The 15,975-nt window shown below is 54.0% G+C and overlaps 1 protein-coding gene across 3 annotated transcripts in view; it reads left to right on the top strand.

Moving 5' to 3' along the window:
* The window catches only part of px (MAP7 domain-containing protein plexus), a 94,637-nt gene that overhangs the window by 57,254 nt on the left and 21,408 nt on the right, over positions 1-15,975 (top strand). The window lies entirely within an intron of this gene.

Raw genomic sequence — 15,975 nt, 5'->3', positions numbered from 1 at the left:
GCCGGTCGATAATCGGAATAAGATGTCGCGTGTGCGCCGTGGATCGTCGGGGATATCGCGCTGTCGCGCGGATATTTGAATCGTTCGGAGTCGACTCGCATAATGCAGCATTGCACTTGGCTTGCGAAGTGTTTAAAAAGCACGTACGCGCACACGTACGTGGCCGCGACGATATCGATTGCTCGGCGCTCTCGAGACACGCTCCGGCCTTTATTCCGAGTCGACTTTTGTTATCGGAAGAGCAGCGCTTGGCCTCATATTTCTTTCTTTCACCGTGGCCTGCATCCATCCGCCCACATGTGTGTCAAGATAAGCATGAGCGCTGACACGACATCGTCACGAGTGCACACTTACTTTGTATGCGCGTAAATTGATGTCAATTTGAGTTCGAGCTCTCCGGCCGTGCGGCGAACGCTCCTCCGTCATTCGCCACACGCCGTGTATCGCGTATATTTATTAGTGTCTTATTATACACACGGCGATATTATTATCTAAATTTAGTTGTCTGAACATCGGTTGCATTTTGTACGACAGCCGAGTCGCCAGTGACTCTCGCGTCAACCTGATTTTAAAATTCACCGCTTTCGAGTTCTCGAGCTTTTTCCTTTTCCCTTTCCTTTTACTTGCGACGATCTATGTAACTCATAATATATCAGTTGTGTCATAATGTATCAACCTTTCGCGTTCAATTCAATCGTGGTCTAATAGAGTGAGCGTTACGCGAGCCGATAAACGGCAAGATTATCGCGAAGTCGATTTACGCGAGGGTTTCCCCCACGCGTAAGATTCTCCACGGCCGTAAATTTGCGGCCGATTCTCTCTCTCTCTCTCTCTCTCCCTCTTGCTCCCTCTTGCTCCCTCTCTCTTTCTCTTTCTCTCCTCGCGTGCATTTGTCCGTGCGAGATGGATGCGTTTCGAGATCCACTGTGCTCCCCCGGAGGGGTGGGAGCGACCCGCGAATTTATAGCGCGATCTCCGCGCGGCATCGGCGAGCGAGCAAGCGAGCGAGCGAGCCAGCCGTCTTCTCCTCGGCGAGTCTTACCCCTTTCTGGCTTTACGAATTCACGAACAGCCGGGAGGGAGAAATATATAACATCTAGACGGGATAATTTATCTCCGGCTCTGCGAACGTTCGCGGTCCTTGACGAGAACTCCTCTTCGAGTCGAGGAAGCTCCCGGAGATCGGTCGGCGCCCGCGACCCCGCCAACACAGCGGGTCGTTAATATTAATTAGCCCCGGTGACATTGCCGAGGTCCACCTAAATATTTGATTACTCCGGATAGCTGGTGCGTCAGAGGGCGACGGAGGGGCCGAGGTGTGCTCCGGCTTTTCCAGATCGTTAGCCGCCGCTAATCACCCTTTAAACTCGTTCCGGCGTCGGAAAGTGACCTCCTTCGTGCGGTCTCGCCCTTAGATCGGACGTGGTACGAGGTTAAGGCGGAATTTTCGGAAATTACTCGACTTCCTTCGCGGCTTCCTCTTTATCCGCGTCACTCGTTAGCGAGCGCTCGGTTGCCAGCGAGAGCGAATCCGAAATTCGCGATTATCAAAGGAGCAGCGTCTGTGTGCGCCGAAACTCGCAGCGGCAGATCGCGATACGCAATGATAACTTGATGAAGGTTTAATATTTAAATCTGATTCACTCTCTCTCTCTCTCTCTCTCTCTCTCTCTCTCTTTTCCTCTGTCTCTATTTATCCCCCTCCCGCCATCTATTCCCTTCTCTCTCTCTCTCTCTCTCTCTCTCTCTCTCTCTCTCTCTCTCCCCCTCTCTCTCTCTCTCTCTCGCCATGGTGCACCAAAGTCTGGTACGCATCTCCACCTCCCCTTCGAAGTTTAGTCGAGAAGTGCGCGCCGGAATATTCTCAAAGAAGAAGAGGAAGAGAAGGAAGTATCCGCCGGTAGTTCCCGAAAAGGGTGTCATGGCGGGGGTTATACGGAGGAAATTGGAGGCTTCTCGGGAACATATTGCCCTCTCAATCCTCTCCAACCACCGGGCAAGCTCGTACGGGCTCTCGTTGGAGGGGCGGAAGAGGATGCAGGGTGAAAAGGAAGGAAAGTAGAGGTTTGGCACGGAGATCTGGCTGAGTTTAAAGCCGGGCAACTAGTTTCGTAACCCCTGTACCGTGCCGCCACGTTGCTGCGCCGCTTCGAATAAAGAGCGAAAGGTAGACACAGAGATGTACACATATATGTATGCATATAGAAAGAGAGAAAGAGAAATGAGTTTATTATTCTGGGAGCTTCTTCCATTAAAAGCACACATGTAAATACACGATTGTGCGGAATGAATTATCAGCGTGATTATTCGTAATATCATGTTTGCTCGCTTCGTAACATTTTGCACAAAGTGATAAAACACCGTGTGTACATCTCTGTCAGATAATCGCTTTAATAATCAACGATAGAAGATATTGGAAAATTTTTAACGACAAAGATGAAGTTTGTGACGTATGTAAAAGGAAGTTGAAACTTCTCTCCCGATTGTACGTGTCAGCTGGTCGGAATTATTTATTAACTGAAATTTATCGAAATCGTTTCCGACGGATGGCGGCTGACGGGCTACTGGCTCAAGTAGGTGAGAGGAGAACCGTTTAGCTGCTCGTAGCTGAAGAGGGTGAAAGCGTGTCGTCGTCGTCGTCGTCGTCGTCGTCGTCGTCGTCGTCGTCGTCGACGGGCCAGAATTGCCCTATCGGAAAAGGGTATCGACCCCGGTCGCTTCCGGCTCGCTTGCGTACGGAAATGAAACAGGTCGACGCTCGGCACTCAACTAGCACTACCACCACCATCGCCACCACTACTACCGCCAGCACGACCGCCCACCCTCATCCCCCGCGACGCGCATCGACTCGACTCGATCGGCGAGGCGAACTTTCGTAATGAAAGTTCTCGGTTGCGTGGCGTGGCAGCCGATCTTCGGAAAATTCGCCGAAGATTTGTTCGCGAGAGCAAGGATTCGGAGAGAAGTACCAGCACACTCCGTGCCGTTAATCGAGCCTGGAATTGAGTTTGGTCTGGCCGAGCCACGGTATCGCGTCCTTATACGGGATTCCGAGCGAAAACAGCATAAATACCGCACGAGAAATCCTTCGGCTCGCTCGGAGAATCTTCCCGTCGTTAAGATCTGAAAGAAGAAAAAATATCGCCGGCTCTGCGCACGCGCGCGCGAGTTTCTTCGCGAGTCATCTCTATCAATCTCCAGAGATTACGAGCTCTGGGAGTTACAACGACTGTTACTTAATCGCACCGCGCTAATGAAGTCAGTCTACGTGCGCGAATGAACGGGCGTCGTCAAAATTCCGCGTGCGATTTATTTCTCGCGGAGAGACCTCCGTTGGTATTCCGGCGAACTCTCCCGGCTCTCGCGATCTCTCGCCGTGCGTTCTTTATGGCGATTGGCAACGAGCAAGCGAGGAAAGCACCGAGGCGCCTTTGGTCGTAAAATCGACGCCGTGGCAGAAGTGTGAAATCGGTCAACCGGTACCAACCGGTTTCCAGCTTCTTCGTCCGACAGAAAATTGCTAATGGTTTCCGCTCGAGCGCTCTGAAAAGGGCGGAACCAGCGGCGCTGCTCCAAGAAACGTTACTTCCTTATAAAAAAAGGGGGGGGGAGGAGAGAGAGAGAAAAGCAGAGAGAAGGAATAATGTCGTTTCCCGCTGTTCGCCCTCCCACGGCACCCCCTTTATCTGCCGGCGCGCTGAGCTTTATCAAGGAACGCTATTCCCTATCCTCGGCTGCGTCGTAAAAAAAAAGGGGAATGCTCGCGGAGAGGAGAGAAATTATCCTTCCCTTTCCGCTCGAAGGGACCATCAACGGGCCGGGCGTAGTCCTTTCGGCGTACTTTCGCCGCTTAAATAATACCGAAGCCAGGGAATTCGCCGGCTCCCGGATATCGCGGTGGTAATTTTCAATTTCGTTAAATGATCTTGCATTGTGCGAACGTTGGCTGCAACTAATTGCCTTCGCATGACGGGATGCACTCGCCTCGCCAATTGCTGTTTGCAAATTTTGTCACGTCTCGGAAAAGGTGTTTTACGGACGCTGAATTTTGCGAGATATTGCGACAGGATTTTGTACATATCTCTCTCTCTCTCTCTCTCTCTCTCTCTCTCTCTCTCTCTCTCTCTCGTTCTCTTGATTACCATGATGTTTTCGCCACGCGACACACATCTGCGCAAACCCCGTATAAAATACCGTTGCTCCGTCTTCCTCATTTCCCTGCACGTCCCATTTTTACACACTCCGAGCACTCCGGATCGCTTATTCGGACGCGGACGTGTGTTATGCACACATTCTGTCGAAAGATGCAGGTACTTCGAGTCTCTCTCTCTCTCTCTCTCTCATATGCGTGCATAAACGTATCGTACGTGCACACACATGCGTGCCGGTTGAAACGTCGATGCGACGAGTACACGACGACGAGCGAGAGAGAGGTGGGAAGGAGGAGAAGAAGGTTTCTTGGAAAGCGGTGCACGCACGTCGCGAACGAGATCGGAACATAACAATTACGCGGAACAAGCGGGAGGTGGACTCTCTCCCGGCTGCGATGAAAAGTATAGTGTTCGCGACCAACAGTAGCGAACCATAACCATAAGCCCGACGACGAGCACTGGCTTTTCCTCGCGCTGCCCTGCCTTCTGGCGCCGCCTTCGCCGAGAGCACGTCGACCTCGGGACCACGGCGGCGCTCTTGCCATTCTGATAATGAGACAGCGCGCGCGCCGGTAACGGAAACGCTGCTCACGTTCCGTTCGTTCCTTTCGCCGAGGAAATAGCGTGCGGAAACGCCGAGAATCGATTGGTCGCGACACCGAACCGTTCGCGCTCTTTCGCTCGTTTTGCGATTCACGTGACGGCTCGTTTGCGAATTAAGCGGATACGGATTAACACAGCGGACCGATGAGCGGGAGGCAGCTCGATATTTTTATGACGCGCGCGCGAAGCGCTTTACGAGGCAATCTGCTTCGTCAAAGTGTCACCACGACGGTTGGCACGTTCGCTGTCAATTACAATCTCGACACGAAGGCCAGGCGGCGAGAATTGTCGGACGATGGCAAGAGGGACGATACTCGATCCTCGATATTTTATTTCAAGTGCGCTAATAACGGGCGGCGTTTTAAACCTCGTGCTCTCGCGCGCGGCACAAGTCGAGAGACGGCGAAATAAATGCGCGATATTTATCGCGATGTGTCCGGCGAAACGTCAACGCGTCGCGCATAACGTGTCTCTTGAGAAAGAGAGCGAGAGAGAGAGAGAGAGAGAGAGAGAGAGAGCGAGACGGGGCAAGAGAGCGAGACTGTAGCACTAAAATTAAACCGGTTTCGATTCCTGCTCCTCCGGGATCTCAAACGGCATCATCGCGCTCGCGCGCGCGAGTAAAAAAATGCGAAATGAGCGTCGGCCATGCGTAGGAACGAATGCGCGAATTTGCATCGGCGCGCGCGCTCTCTCTCGCGCGCGATGCCTGCGAAATGCCGTTGTTCGCAGCGTTTAACAGCGGGGATTGACCGGCTACCGCTCCGCACCGTGGCCGGATTAAGCTCCGGCCGTGTAAAACGATCGGGCCGATCCGGTGTGTAAACACACGTGTAGCCCCGCGCGCATCGGATACGCGTTACCGTCGTCGTCACCGTACGCATCCGGCGAGAGGCGCGCGTGCTGCACGCGCATCCGCGAGAGCTCGTCCGCCGCGCCAACGTGTGTCACCTCACGACCACATCGCGCGTATCATCGACACGCTATCACGCCGGCCACGCCGCGCCAGCGGCTCTTGATTCCACGGGATCGCCGTGAAAGTCGACCGCCCGTGACTCGCGGGCTCTGCTTTGGAAAAAAAAAAACAGAATGAGAGAGAGAGAGAGAGAAGGAGGGAGAGTTTGACGAGGCAAATTCCGCCTCGCGTTAATGAAACGGTAAATGCGCGAACGTACGTTCGCACATCTCACCGTGTGACTCGCAGCGTGCGCGTGCGCGGATTTACCGGTATATCGGAAGTTTCATTTGGGATAATGGAATTATATTAAGCACACCTGGTTGTATAAAACCTGATTGTATAAAAGAGGAGCGCGCGTGAGCGAGAGCTTACGAGAACGGCGCATTTGGCCCGAGCTCCATGGTCGATCGGGCGCGCGCGCGCGTCCGGCCAAGGCAAATAAAGCGTATTTTGTTTTCGCGAGATTTCGACGGGAATCAAGCGTCACGCGCGATGGGAGTCTCCCGTAGATCCAAAATCTCCGCTTGGCTCTCGCTGCCAGGATTTCGTGAATGGAGAACCGCTGGACTGAGCGCTCTCTCGCGGTTACCCGATACACACATACCGCCGGCCGCTTATATCGCGCGCACAAATGCGAACGCGCCCGCCCACGTGGACACACACGGAAACCCAACGGAAGCCCTCGAGGGCAGGGACGAGGAGCATTCGCCGGGGATCACAATCAGCCCGCTCATGCATCGCGCACACATTCGAGTCGGCCGGGGGCCCTCCCTTCGATTCGCACGAGTCGTACGAGCGTGTCGCAGACGCAGGGGAGATTGGAGTAATAATGCTCGCGCGTTGACTCGTCAGCGGAGCTCGTCTCGTTGCGCGTGCACGCGCGACCGTGGCGACTTTTGAGAAAAACGCGCCGCGAGTTCTCTTTGCCGCTTTGTCTCTCTCCGCGGCGGCAGTCGCGCGCGTTTCGAGCGATATTTATTTCGGCTTTTTGTGACAAAAGGGCGATTGAAATATAATCGACGATGAGTAACACGATCACGACGAGGAGGCGGGAGGAGGGGGGGTGCGGCTCGTTTTGGAATTCGCCACGTGTTGCTGGAAATCACTGGATTTCGCTTTGTCGCGCGAGCGCGGGAGAATCGACGCAGCGCGCGGCTGGTCGATTCTTTCGCGATGCATTTCGGGGGCCATCGAGCTGGGCCTGTTATTGCCACGCGACCGCTTGTGTCGAGACGGAGACTGTAATGAATGGTTCTCGAATCGTTACACGAACATGACAGATTATGATTTTAGATGGGGACAATCTTGTTCTCTTTTTCTTTCTCTTTTGCTTCCTTGATTCTTTCCTTGCTTTCTGTCCAGTCCTCTCGGTTCTCTCGCGAATTCTTGCCGTTTCGAGCCCCTCGTCGGAAATGAGCCGCATAACGACAAGGGACAACGAAAAAGGGACACGTTGCGCAAGCGAAATTAGGAATTAGAACGCGAATAATAACGCGAACGATGATTTTAATATATGTATACCGCGCGTTATAATGAAATATTTATACATCATAGAGGGACTTCTTTCATTCTCGTACGTAAGTAGAAGTCCCGTGCCATTTCGATAAAAGCCGCGACAATGTTGGTAACAGTTTCATCGAAATTATTAAGGATTAACGAGCGCACAATCGCGGCGACACAAAGCGCGCCTGCACATGTTCGGTGTGTGTTCGACGGATCCCCGATGTTTAACGTTAATGCTTCGGTGCGCGTCGCTGATCGGATTGCAAACAATTACAAAAAACTGCATAATGCCGCAGCGGAACTTGGACAAGCTGCGAACACACGCTTGCGCGCACGAGCACGCGCTCGAGCGAGAGTTCGTCGGGATAATTACACCGGACGGTGATAATTACGAATATGCGAAGAACCGCGAATTATGAATAAATCAAATGTATCGAATTTCGATTTCACCGGCGAGACTGCAGGATAGTGGGAGAGAGAATAGATTCTCTTTTATTTATGCCGCGGACTCTCTCGAGCGAGAGCTCGAAGCACGATTTTCGCTGAAAGCCGATTTCTGCTAAAAGTCGCGCGCTGCGCCGCGCAAACGAGCAGTAATGCGGTGACGTTAAAGATACTTCTGTCCACGACGTAGCGAGCTCGCTAGAATAACATTGGTCGTTTTCGTGGCGCGCTATTGAATCGAGCGGTGTTAAAAAGCCGGCATAATTATCGCCGCGTTAATGTCGCGGGGGAAGCAGCCGCGCGCGCGGCTTTACTCTTTATCCTCGTCGCGTTTGAGGAAATAAAGAAAAAAGAGGAGAAGTAATACAAACGAAGCTCTGTGTGGCCGCGGCAAGGCGGCAAGGCGGGAAAGGGGCGAGCGAGAGGGAAGGGAAGAAGGGACGCGCGCGTCGCCGTTGCTGCCGCCGGTGTAAGGTAGCCTAAACTATTCTCCGCAAAGAGCGCGGCGAAATGAAATAACGGGTCGGGTGGTCGCGCGAAATGGAATGAAAATTCGCGCGGAAACGGAGAAGCGAGAACGCGAAAAATTAAACTCTGCCTCTCGTCGTCCCTTCCTCGCTCCTCCCCGCTCCTCTCCGCGCCGCCCTTTCTCCGCTTTTCCTTTCCGACTCTTCCGCCCTCGCGGTCCTGCCAACCGCGGCTTTTTGTCCCGTTCGAATGGGAAGAGAGAGAGAGAGAGCGAGCGAGAGAGAGAGAGAGAGAGAGAGAGAGGGCGAGAGGGAGAAGAGAAAGAGAGACAGAGAGAAAGCCGATCGGTGTTTGCGAGCCGAATGTGATTGGAATCAAAACGGCGCAGCACAGCGCAGGGGCAGAGGAGGAAGAGGAGGAGGAGGAGGAGGATGTGGAGAAGCAAGAGGAGGGAAGGTTGAATTGGAAAAACGGCCGATCCGCAAATCAACTATGTACGCAACGTCGCCGCAGCGTCGGCGAATTGTTTTGCGTTTCGCTCGTCTCTTCCCGCCGTTGGTCAACCGACAGAGCGTGCGCTGCATTCTTTCTTTCTCTCTCGCAGTTGGCCGCGTGGAAGCCGCGAAGCTTTTTCCAGCGATTTAAATTTGCACGCGGTCACGAAGGAGCACAGGATGCGTTTTGCGCGACCGCCCGTCTCGCTCGCGCCTCCGACGCGGTTCTTCTCTCTCGCTCCTCTTCGGCCCGTGCAATGTTGAGCGAAGTCGCGCCTCGGAATACGGTAATTGACACCACGAGAGAGCTCTTTGCGCTCGCGCTCTCGCACACGTCGGTACGTAGCTTCTCCTTCGGTGCGAATTTCCAGCGCGATCGAAACGATTGTATCTGAGAAGTTCACACTTCGGCGAGCCTCGCGAGCACGCGATGCGCGTTTCACCGACGTTCACGGCGAGCAGTTTCTCTCGCCGTTAAACTTCCTGTCGGCGGCGGAGCGCCGGCAAAGATATCCGCGGCGGCGGCGGCGGCGGTGACGGCGACGGCGACGGCGGCGGCGGCCGAGCTCTCGACGTGAGATAACGCGAGGCGGGAAGATTGCGAGCTATTAGACGCCTTCGCGCAGGGCATACATTGTTTCGCGCGCAGCTCGGCCGGTCGTGGCAATCACGGCGTCGTTAGGCGATCTGCAATTATTTTCGAGGCGTGTTATTATCGTGTTCAAGGATGAAAGGCTGCCCCTGGGCTCCCGCGCCGTTCCGAAGGCGCGAAGGATGACCCGTCCTCTTCGCCGCCTTCCTGCCCGACGCGCCGCTAATTACGAGGCCGATAAAACGCCGTGCATAAACTTTTATCGCCCTGTTAATGCCTTCGCGCGTTTATTTCGTTTCGTGATCTTGCGTGCGCGCGCGTGAGCGAAGCGCGCGTAATCGTAAAGTCGCTCGCGCCTTCTCTCGCAAGCTCAGCAAGAGGGGAATTTTCGCGAAACAATGCGCCGAAATGAACACAATAAACGCTGGCCGTGACGTGCGCTGCGGAAAAGCACATCGTCCTTCCTTTAACCGGCCGTTCGATCGCATGACCGTCGCGACGCTCGTAAGCGCCGTCAGAAATTCAGCGACGTTCTCTCGTCGGCCGTATTTATTAACACTACACCCCGGTTGCCCGGGGGTTGGATTTTCACGTCTGGCTAAGTGTCGTTTCGCGAACTACCTCCGCCGCTTTACATTACGTCCCCGTCGACGAAGGATTTATTTCTGCGAGAATAAAGAAAACCGGGATTACACCGCGTGTCGTCGAAAATCGGGGGCTAACGTATTCCGCTCGGTATCTCTCCTCCTCTCTTTCTCTCCCTCCAATCTGGATTTCGCGACATCGAACGTATGCGATCCACGGGGACGTGTCTGGAGGAAAGAATCCCGGATAACCCATCGCGCCAGCCGGCCTGTCGGGAGCTCCAACAGGTACACGGCGCTGTCCCTCGGGACGCCATGTACACAGTGAACGGAAGGGGCCAACCCTTTTAGCGATTTTCTCACCCCCGTCGTCCGCACACGGGGCCGCCGCCGCTGGGGGTGAGCGCACACACATGGACGCGAATTATCCTTCCTCCTGCCACGCTCGAGTCACGAGCGTGGAAACATGTGAGGTCTTCTGGCGGAAGGGCGGCACGCCACGGGGGGATGCGAAACAGAGGGTGCACCGTCGTCGATGAGGGGGTCCGAGAGCCATCGCCGTCGCCGAGCGTCGACAATTAGCGCGCCCCCGACGCAAATCGTCCCCTAATCCGAAGCTTATTTCCTCCGCGCCATTGAGCCGCGGATCAGTCGAAAAGCGGGGCCCGCATATCGGAAAAGAAGCGCCGTCGCGGCTCGATTGCGGCGGGGGTCCACGCTATTGCGTTCGCGGTGTAAAGTTATAACGCTCTTGTACGCGCGCGAATGTATGTGTGCATGTGAGAGAGAGAGAGAGAGAGAGAGAGAGAGAGAGAGAGAGAGAGAGAGAGAGAGAGATTCGCGATGTCACTGGCTTTCCTCTCTCTTCAAAATATATCGGCGTTTCCGGTCATCACATACGCCGAGGCGGCGGAAAAACGAAAGATCGAGCAGAGAAACAAGCGCGCGCTTGTTCGAAACAGAGAAACCCAAAGCCAGAGGGAAAAAAATTGTTGGCATCGATGTCTGAATATACACAAAGTCGGGAAGATAAAATATCCGCGTTAAAAATACGCGACTCAAATACCGCTATTATCTGATTTTACCATACGGGCTAATGTACCGGTATACTTAAAATACGCGCGACGTCGAGAGGGAAGATATCGGCGGAAACCGTACGGTACGAAAGCATCAACTGTAACGTCGTCTTCCTAAATCGTGTCCGGCCGCCACGTCGTAAAGGATTAAACGTCCGAGCCGCATATTCGCACTCACGTTCACGCGCGCGCCTGCGAACATATCGTGCGCGCGTGCGGCAAAAGCAGGGTAGGCAGGCAGGGTAGGCAGGCAGGCAGGCAGGCAGGCAGGCAGGCAGGCAGGCAGACGGGGAATATTTTCCATGGCGTGCGCATTCGTTATTCGACCGGTCGATGCCGGGTAATTGAATACGCGGCTTTTATACGCGGCCGAGGGCGGTGTGCGCGGCTCGTACACAGGGTGGCGGGAAAGGAGGGTCGATTCTCTCTGGTGGGAGCCGTTGGACAAAAGGAGGGAGGGCGACGGTGGTGCCGAGTGAACGAGGGAAAGGGAAGGCGGGGAGGAGAGGGTGAGCACACGGCTCGTACCGAAACACGTAGAACGGTGGGTAGCGGAAAAGGGTAGGTCGACGACGGGGGGTATACAGAGGAAGGGAGGAAGAGAAAGAGAGAGAGGAGAGAGAGAGAGAGAGAGAGAGAGAGAGAGAGAGAGAGAGAGAGAGAGAGAGAGTGAAACCAACGCAGGGGGGTAGCGCTCGCTCGGTGTGTTCCGCTGTTCCGGGGTTTTATAGCGGCGGTCGGAATTAATGAGGGGCCGTGTTTTCACGGCGACCGAGTGGCGGTGCAGATTTCATTTTACTATTTACCCCGGGGAATTTATTTGGCAACGAGAGCGGCGGCGGCGGCGGTGGCGGCGGACAGGAGGGTGCGGTGCCGCCGCCGCCGTCGGTGGTGGTTGTTACCGGGGGATGGTGGGAAAGAGGATACACGATCGCACGCGCGACACGACGCCGCGTTTGACGGCTATCCCCGACGACCGCTCGACACCGGCGAGGTCGTGCTATCTCTGGCGGCATTGTCGAGCCCTTTCGAGGCTTTTAGATAATTCGCCAACGTTCCCGTGGAGTATCCGTCGTCTGTAACCCCCTCATGCAGCTCATATCGGAAAGAGCTCGGATTACCCTTTGCCAGTGCGCTGCCCTTTCGCTTCGTAGACAATCCCGTTCGACATGCCGCGGAATATATTTTCGTTTACTCAGGAAAAAAAAACAATGTCGTATCGAGTTAAAAATCAAATGACCCGAGCGAACTTTCACACGATAATGTTTGGACGTTGCTCCGTCTAAATAGCCCTTTAGACACCACTCTCCCCTTCGTGTCCTCTGTCTCTCCCTCCTCTCTCTTTCCCCCTCCATCTCTTCCTCTCGTCGCCCCCTTCGGAGCGACTGTTCTAGCGACTGGGGGTGTCGTCGTCTCGCAACCCCACTGGTGCCAGCGAACAAAACGTTATTAAATCGCGGATTCGCGTCACGTTTCACGATCTAACGAATTAATATGGAAATTCCAAAGTACCTTACGAACGAACGAACGAACGGCGTCGACGCAAAATCCCACAGGCACCACCAGGAGCAACGGGCAAAGAGATCGCGCGTCGCATTGGCGTCGACATTTCGATTCTACCCTCGTCCTCGCCGGCGGTTTACGTTCGACTTTGCCCGAGTATCACCGAATTGTCCGTATACTCCGCGGCGTTTGTCGAATATTAATTAACATTAATACGCGTATGATGACGAGGAGGATTCAATTTCGCGAAACGTGCGTAATAATATGGTACGGGTTACATGCCAATACCTGATTACATATATCAATATCCGCGGTTCACGGCAGAAATGTTAATTGAAGAAGTTGGACTAGGTAGGACGAATGAAGTTCCGTAATTCGCACGCGATACCGGCTCGTGTTTTTAAAATCAGCTTTGTGAAAATCCTGCTCTTTTTACTCCGCTTCGTAGCGCCAACTCTCTCCTAGGAGGGGAGAGAGTTCGCGGCTTTTTGATACGCGTGTACACCTCCGCCTCGTGATTCGTATAATTCGCGGGGGTAGTTGGTGCGATCGTGATTTTTCGGGTGCGATGACGTTCGCGGGATTTGAATCGATCGCTCTCGGGGAAGACGTACAAATGCGGTGAAACTCTACGCCCATGATTACTACGCCGTAGCGCTACGGGACTAAAATGAAACGTATATTTGAGGTTAGGGCGGATCAGGGGTTGAGCCTGGCGGGCCCTGGAGTCGTTTATATGGTGATTCAATGGGGGTGCTTGGCAAAATGTCAAGGGACTCGTAAGGGTGGCCTCGAGTTTTGCCGGCTTTCAGCCCGCCGCCGCCGCCGCCGCCGCCGTCGCCACCACCCCCGCCGCCCTTGCCCGGCTGTTCGCGCAAAAATTTCACGTTCGCGGCTCCGTGCGTCTCGCGAACGTTGAGAAACGAACTCTCCGTGATAACACCGACGGAGGGGAGGTGCCCCTCGCAGATGTTCCCGGAAAAAGGGGATTTATCAAGCGCGCGCGATATTAGACTCAAAGCGGGGAGCGTCGTTGAGACTGGGAAATATTTTTGTCAAACTGTACCCAAGATGAAATTCCCTTCTCGTGCGCTTCGTTCGTCGCGTCGATTTCTAAATTCGCAGGGCGTCTGAAAGGCGAAAATATCCGGCGAGTGATCGTCGTTTTTTTTGGTAAACTACAGTTTTCATGTCTGAAACAAACTGCGAGCGAGCTCGACGTTGTGCGACCATTTAGGCTGTCACGACTCGCTGCCGTCGGGGACTCCGGCGCTAATCAGCTCGAGCTTTGCGTCGTTTGATTCTGGCTTTGTGTCTCTGACGTTAATCGATTCGGTAGACGATAACGGGAGCACCGGGTGGTGCGAGCAATTTAACGGCGAGATGATTTCCGACCTTGATACGATCCGAACCGATGAATCGACGTGCTATTCGTGTCGCGAGTAGAACAGATGTCCATCCGACCGTGGTCGGCGGGCAGCCTTTGTCAAGGCTACAGTTTCCACACGCTCGTTACGCAACGAAAAATATGGGCGAGTGGGTGGGCTGAACTCTGACAGTTGATTGTTGCCGCGTACGGACAAAGCGTCATCGAGGGACGAAAGCGGATATTGCATGCGGAAAAGGTTACTATCGGGCAAGAGGCGCAGAGGAAAAGCCGCGGCGAAAACAAATGGCATCGATTTTCCTGGGGTCGTAATTCAATGCCGGCGCATGATCAAATATAATCGACCGTGAAAGACTCGGAATTTATGATGATTTAATATCGCGCGAAATATAGCCTCTTCTCGTCGATTAACACCTCAGAGATCTCTCGCCGCCGCGACTGACTGCGGCGACCATCGTCGCTCGCTTTCTCCTCCGCATCGACAGGATCTCGAAGCGGGATCTTCGATTCCACCGTGAGAGATTACGCGCGATCTGGCGTGTTAGTGAAAAAAATTTCGCCACAGGATCGATCGCAGTTTGTCGTTGAAAAGCACCATCTCGCGTGACTATCTTGTCTGTATTTCGCTGGCCGCAAATCGATCGGAAACGGCGGGCGAATACAAATCGCCGGCACATATAATCCGCTTTCCTCGTGAACCGCAATTTGTCTTCTCGGCCCTTCGTCGTTTTCTGTTAGACGCTGCCCTTGCCGAGCCGGTCCTTCTCCCCTTCGGCTAATCCGCCGCCCGGGTCCTTCCGGCATCGATTTTTCACGCGAGACCCGACTTCCGAGCGGCCAAGGGTGCTCGCCCTACGAGAAAAAGAGAAATGAAGGGAGGGGGGGAGAGAGAGAGAGAGAGAGAGAGAGAGAGAGAGAGAGAGAGAGAGAGAGAGAGAGAGAGAGATGGATAGAGGGTTACGCGAGGAGTCAGCAGATTAAATAGGAAAAGGTCAACCACGATCTGACACGAAGGGCGCCCACGGCTGTTACATGCTTCCCTTCCTCGTTGGTCCTTCATCTTCCTCCTCTCCGTGCGCTCCTTCCTTTTTTCATTCACCGGTTCCTTGCGTCAGCTCGACTCTTGTGTATTTTTATCTCGATCAGCTTTCTATTTTTATCTCCGGCATTATTCGATCTCTCGGCGTGAATGTCTCTGTTAAATAGCCTCGTAATATTTTCAGCGATTCACACACTCGCGTGTGTGTCGGCGAACTCTCCGGCGAGTGTAACACACGCGTCATCCTGATCCGTTCCCGTTCTGCTTCTGACGTACCCGTACATATCAGATCGTTCTAGTTTTTGTACATCTCCTCCCTCGGCTGTAGTACCTTATTTTGCCCCCGTGCACACGTGCCGCGAGTCGCCTAGTGCTCTTAGGGGAATATTCCGAGTACAAAACAAATTTTCTCTTTTTCTTCCTCCGCCACCCTCGGCAGCCGCTGTCGGAGAGGGTGAACCTCGCGGGCATCGACCAGGTCGCCCTCTACATCCGCGATTCTCTCCCCCAAGGGTGTCCTCGGCTGGTTATCGAACGTCGGCACGACAACCGTGCCGAGTTACGGAATCACGTGAGACACTCGACCTGGAGCCTCATCGAATTATCGGGGATTTCGCCTGCCCTTTTCACCGAGCTGGTGCACACTCGATGTCACGCTCCTTCCGAGCGAGCGTCGGCTAGTTGACACTTGTGTGCTCAACCGGCCGGATATTTCTCTTACCGGACGAATAAAGCGAGAGCTGTATCCGATCATCCCGTATGGCGTAATTTGTGACTCTTCTGCCGGCATAATTGCGACACCGATGCAACCGTCGCGGTTTCCTCCCGAAACTTTTTCGGGCCATTATGAAATTGTTAACTCCAACAACACCTTCGTCGTGCTGCAGTTTGAGGAAATGGGAGGGACAGGACAGGACATAATTATCGCCGGCCAATATGAGAGAGAAAGTCAACGGCAAAACGAATTTCACGCGATCTCGGAGCAGAGCAAGCGATCTGGCGATTTCGCAATTTTTTAACGCATCGCGCCATGCTGCTTCCGGGAGAACAGTCACGCCGAGCTGCTGTGAGGTGACATCTTTTTTGCGAGCTGATATCGGTCATCCGTGTGCGCGTCTTGCGCAGGGTCGATACCCTTCCGGTTCTGTCCATAAACTGGTAGCATCGTCGCCG

Source organism: Harpegnathos saltator, unplaced genomic scaffold, assembly GCF_003227715.2.
Source record: "Harpegnathos saltator strain DR-91 unplaced genomic scaffold, Hsal_v8.6 scaffold37, whole genome shotgun sequence".
NCBI classification, from domain to species: Eukaryota; Metazoa; Arthropoda; class Insecta; order Hymenoptera; family Formicidae; genus Harpegnathos; species Harpegnathos saltator.
The sequence above is the reverse complement of the archived record's forward strand: the minus strand, read 5'-3'. Positions and strand labels throughout refer to the sequence as shown.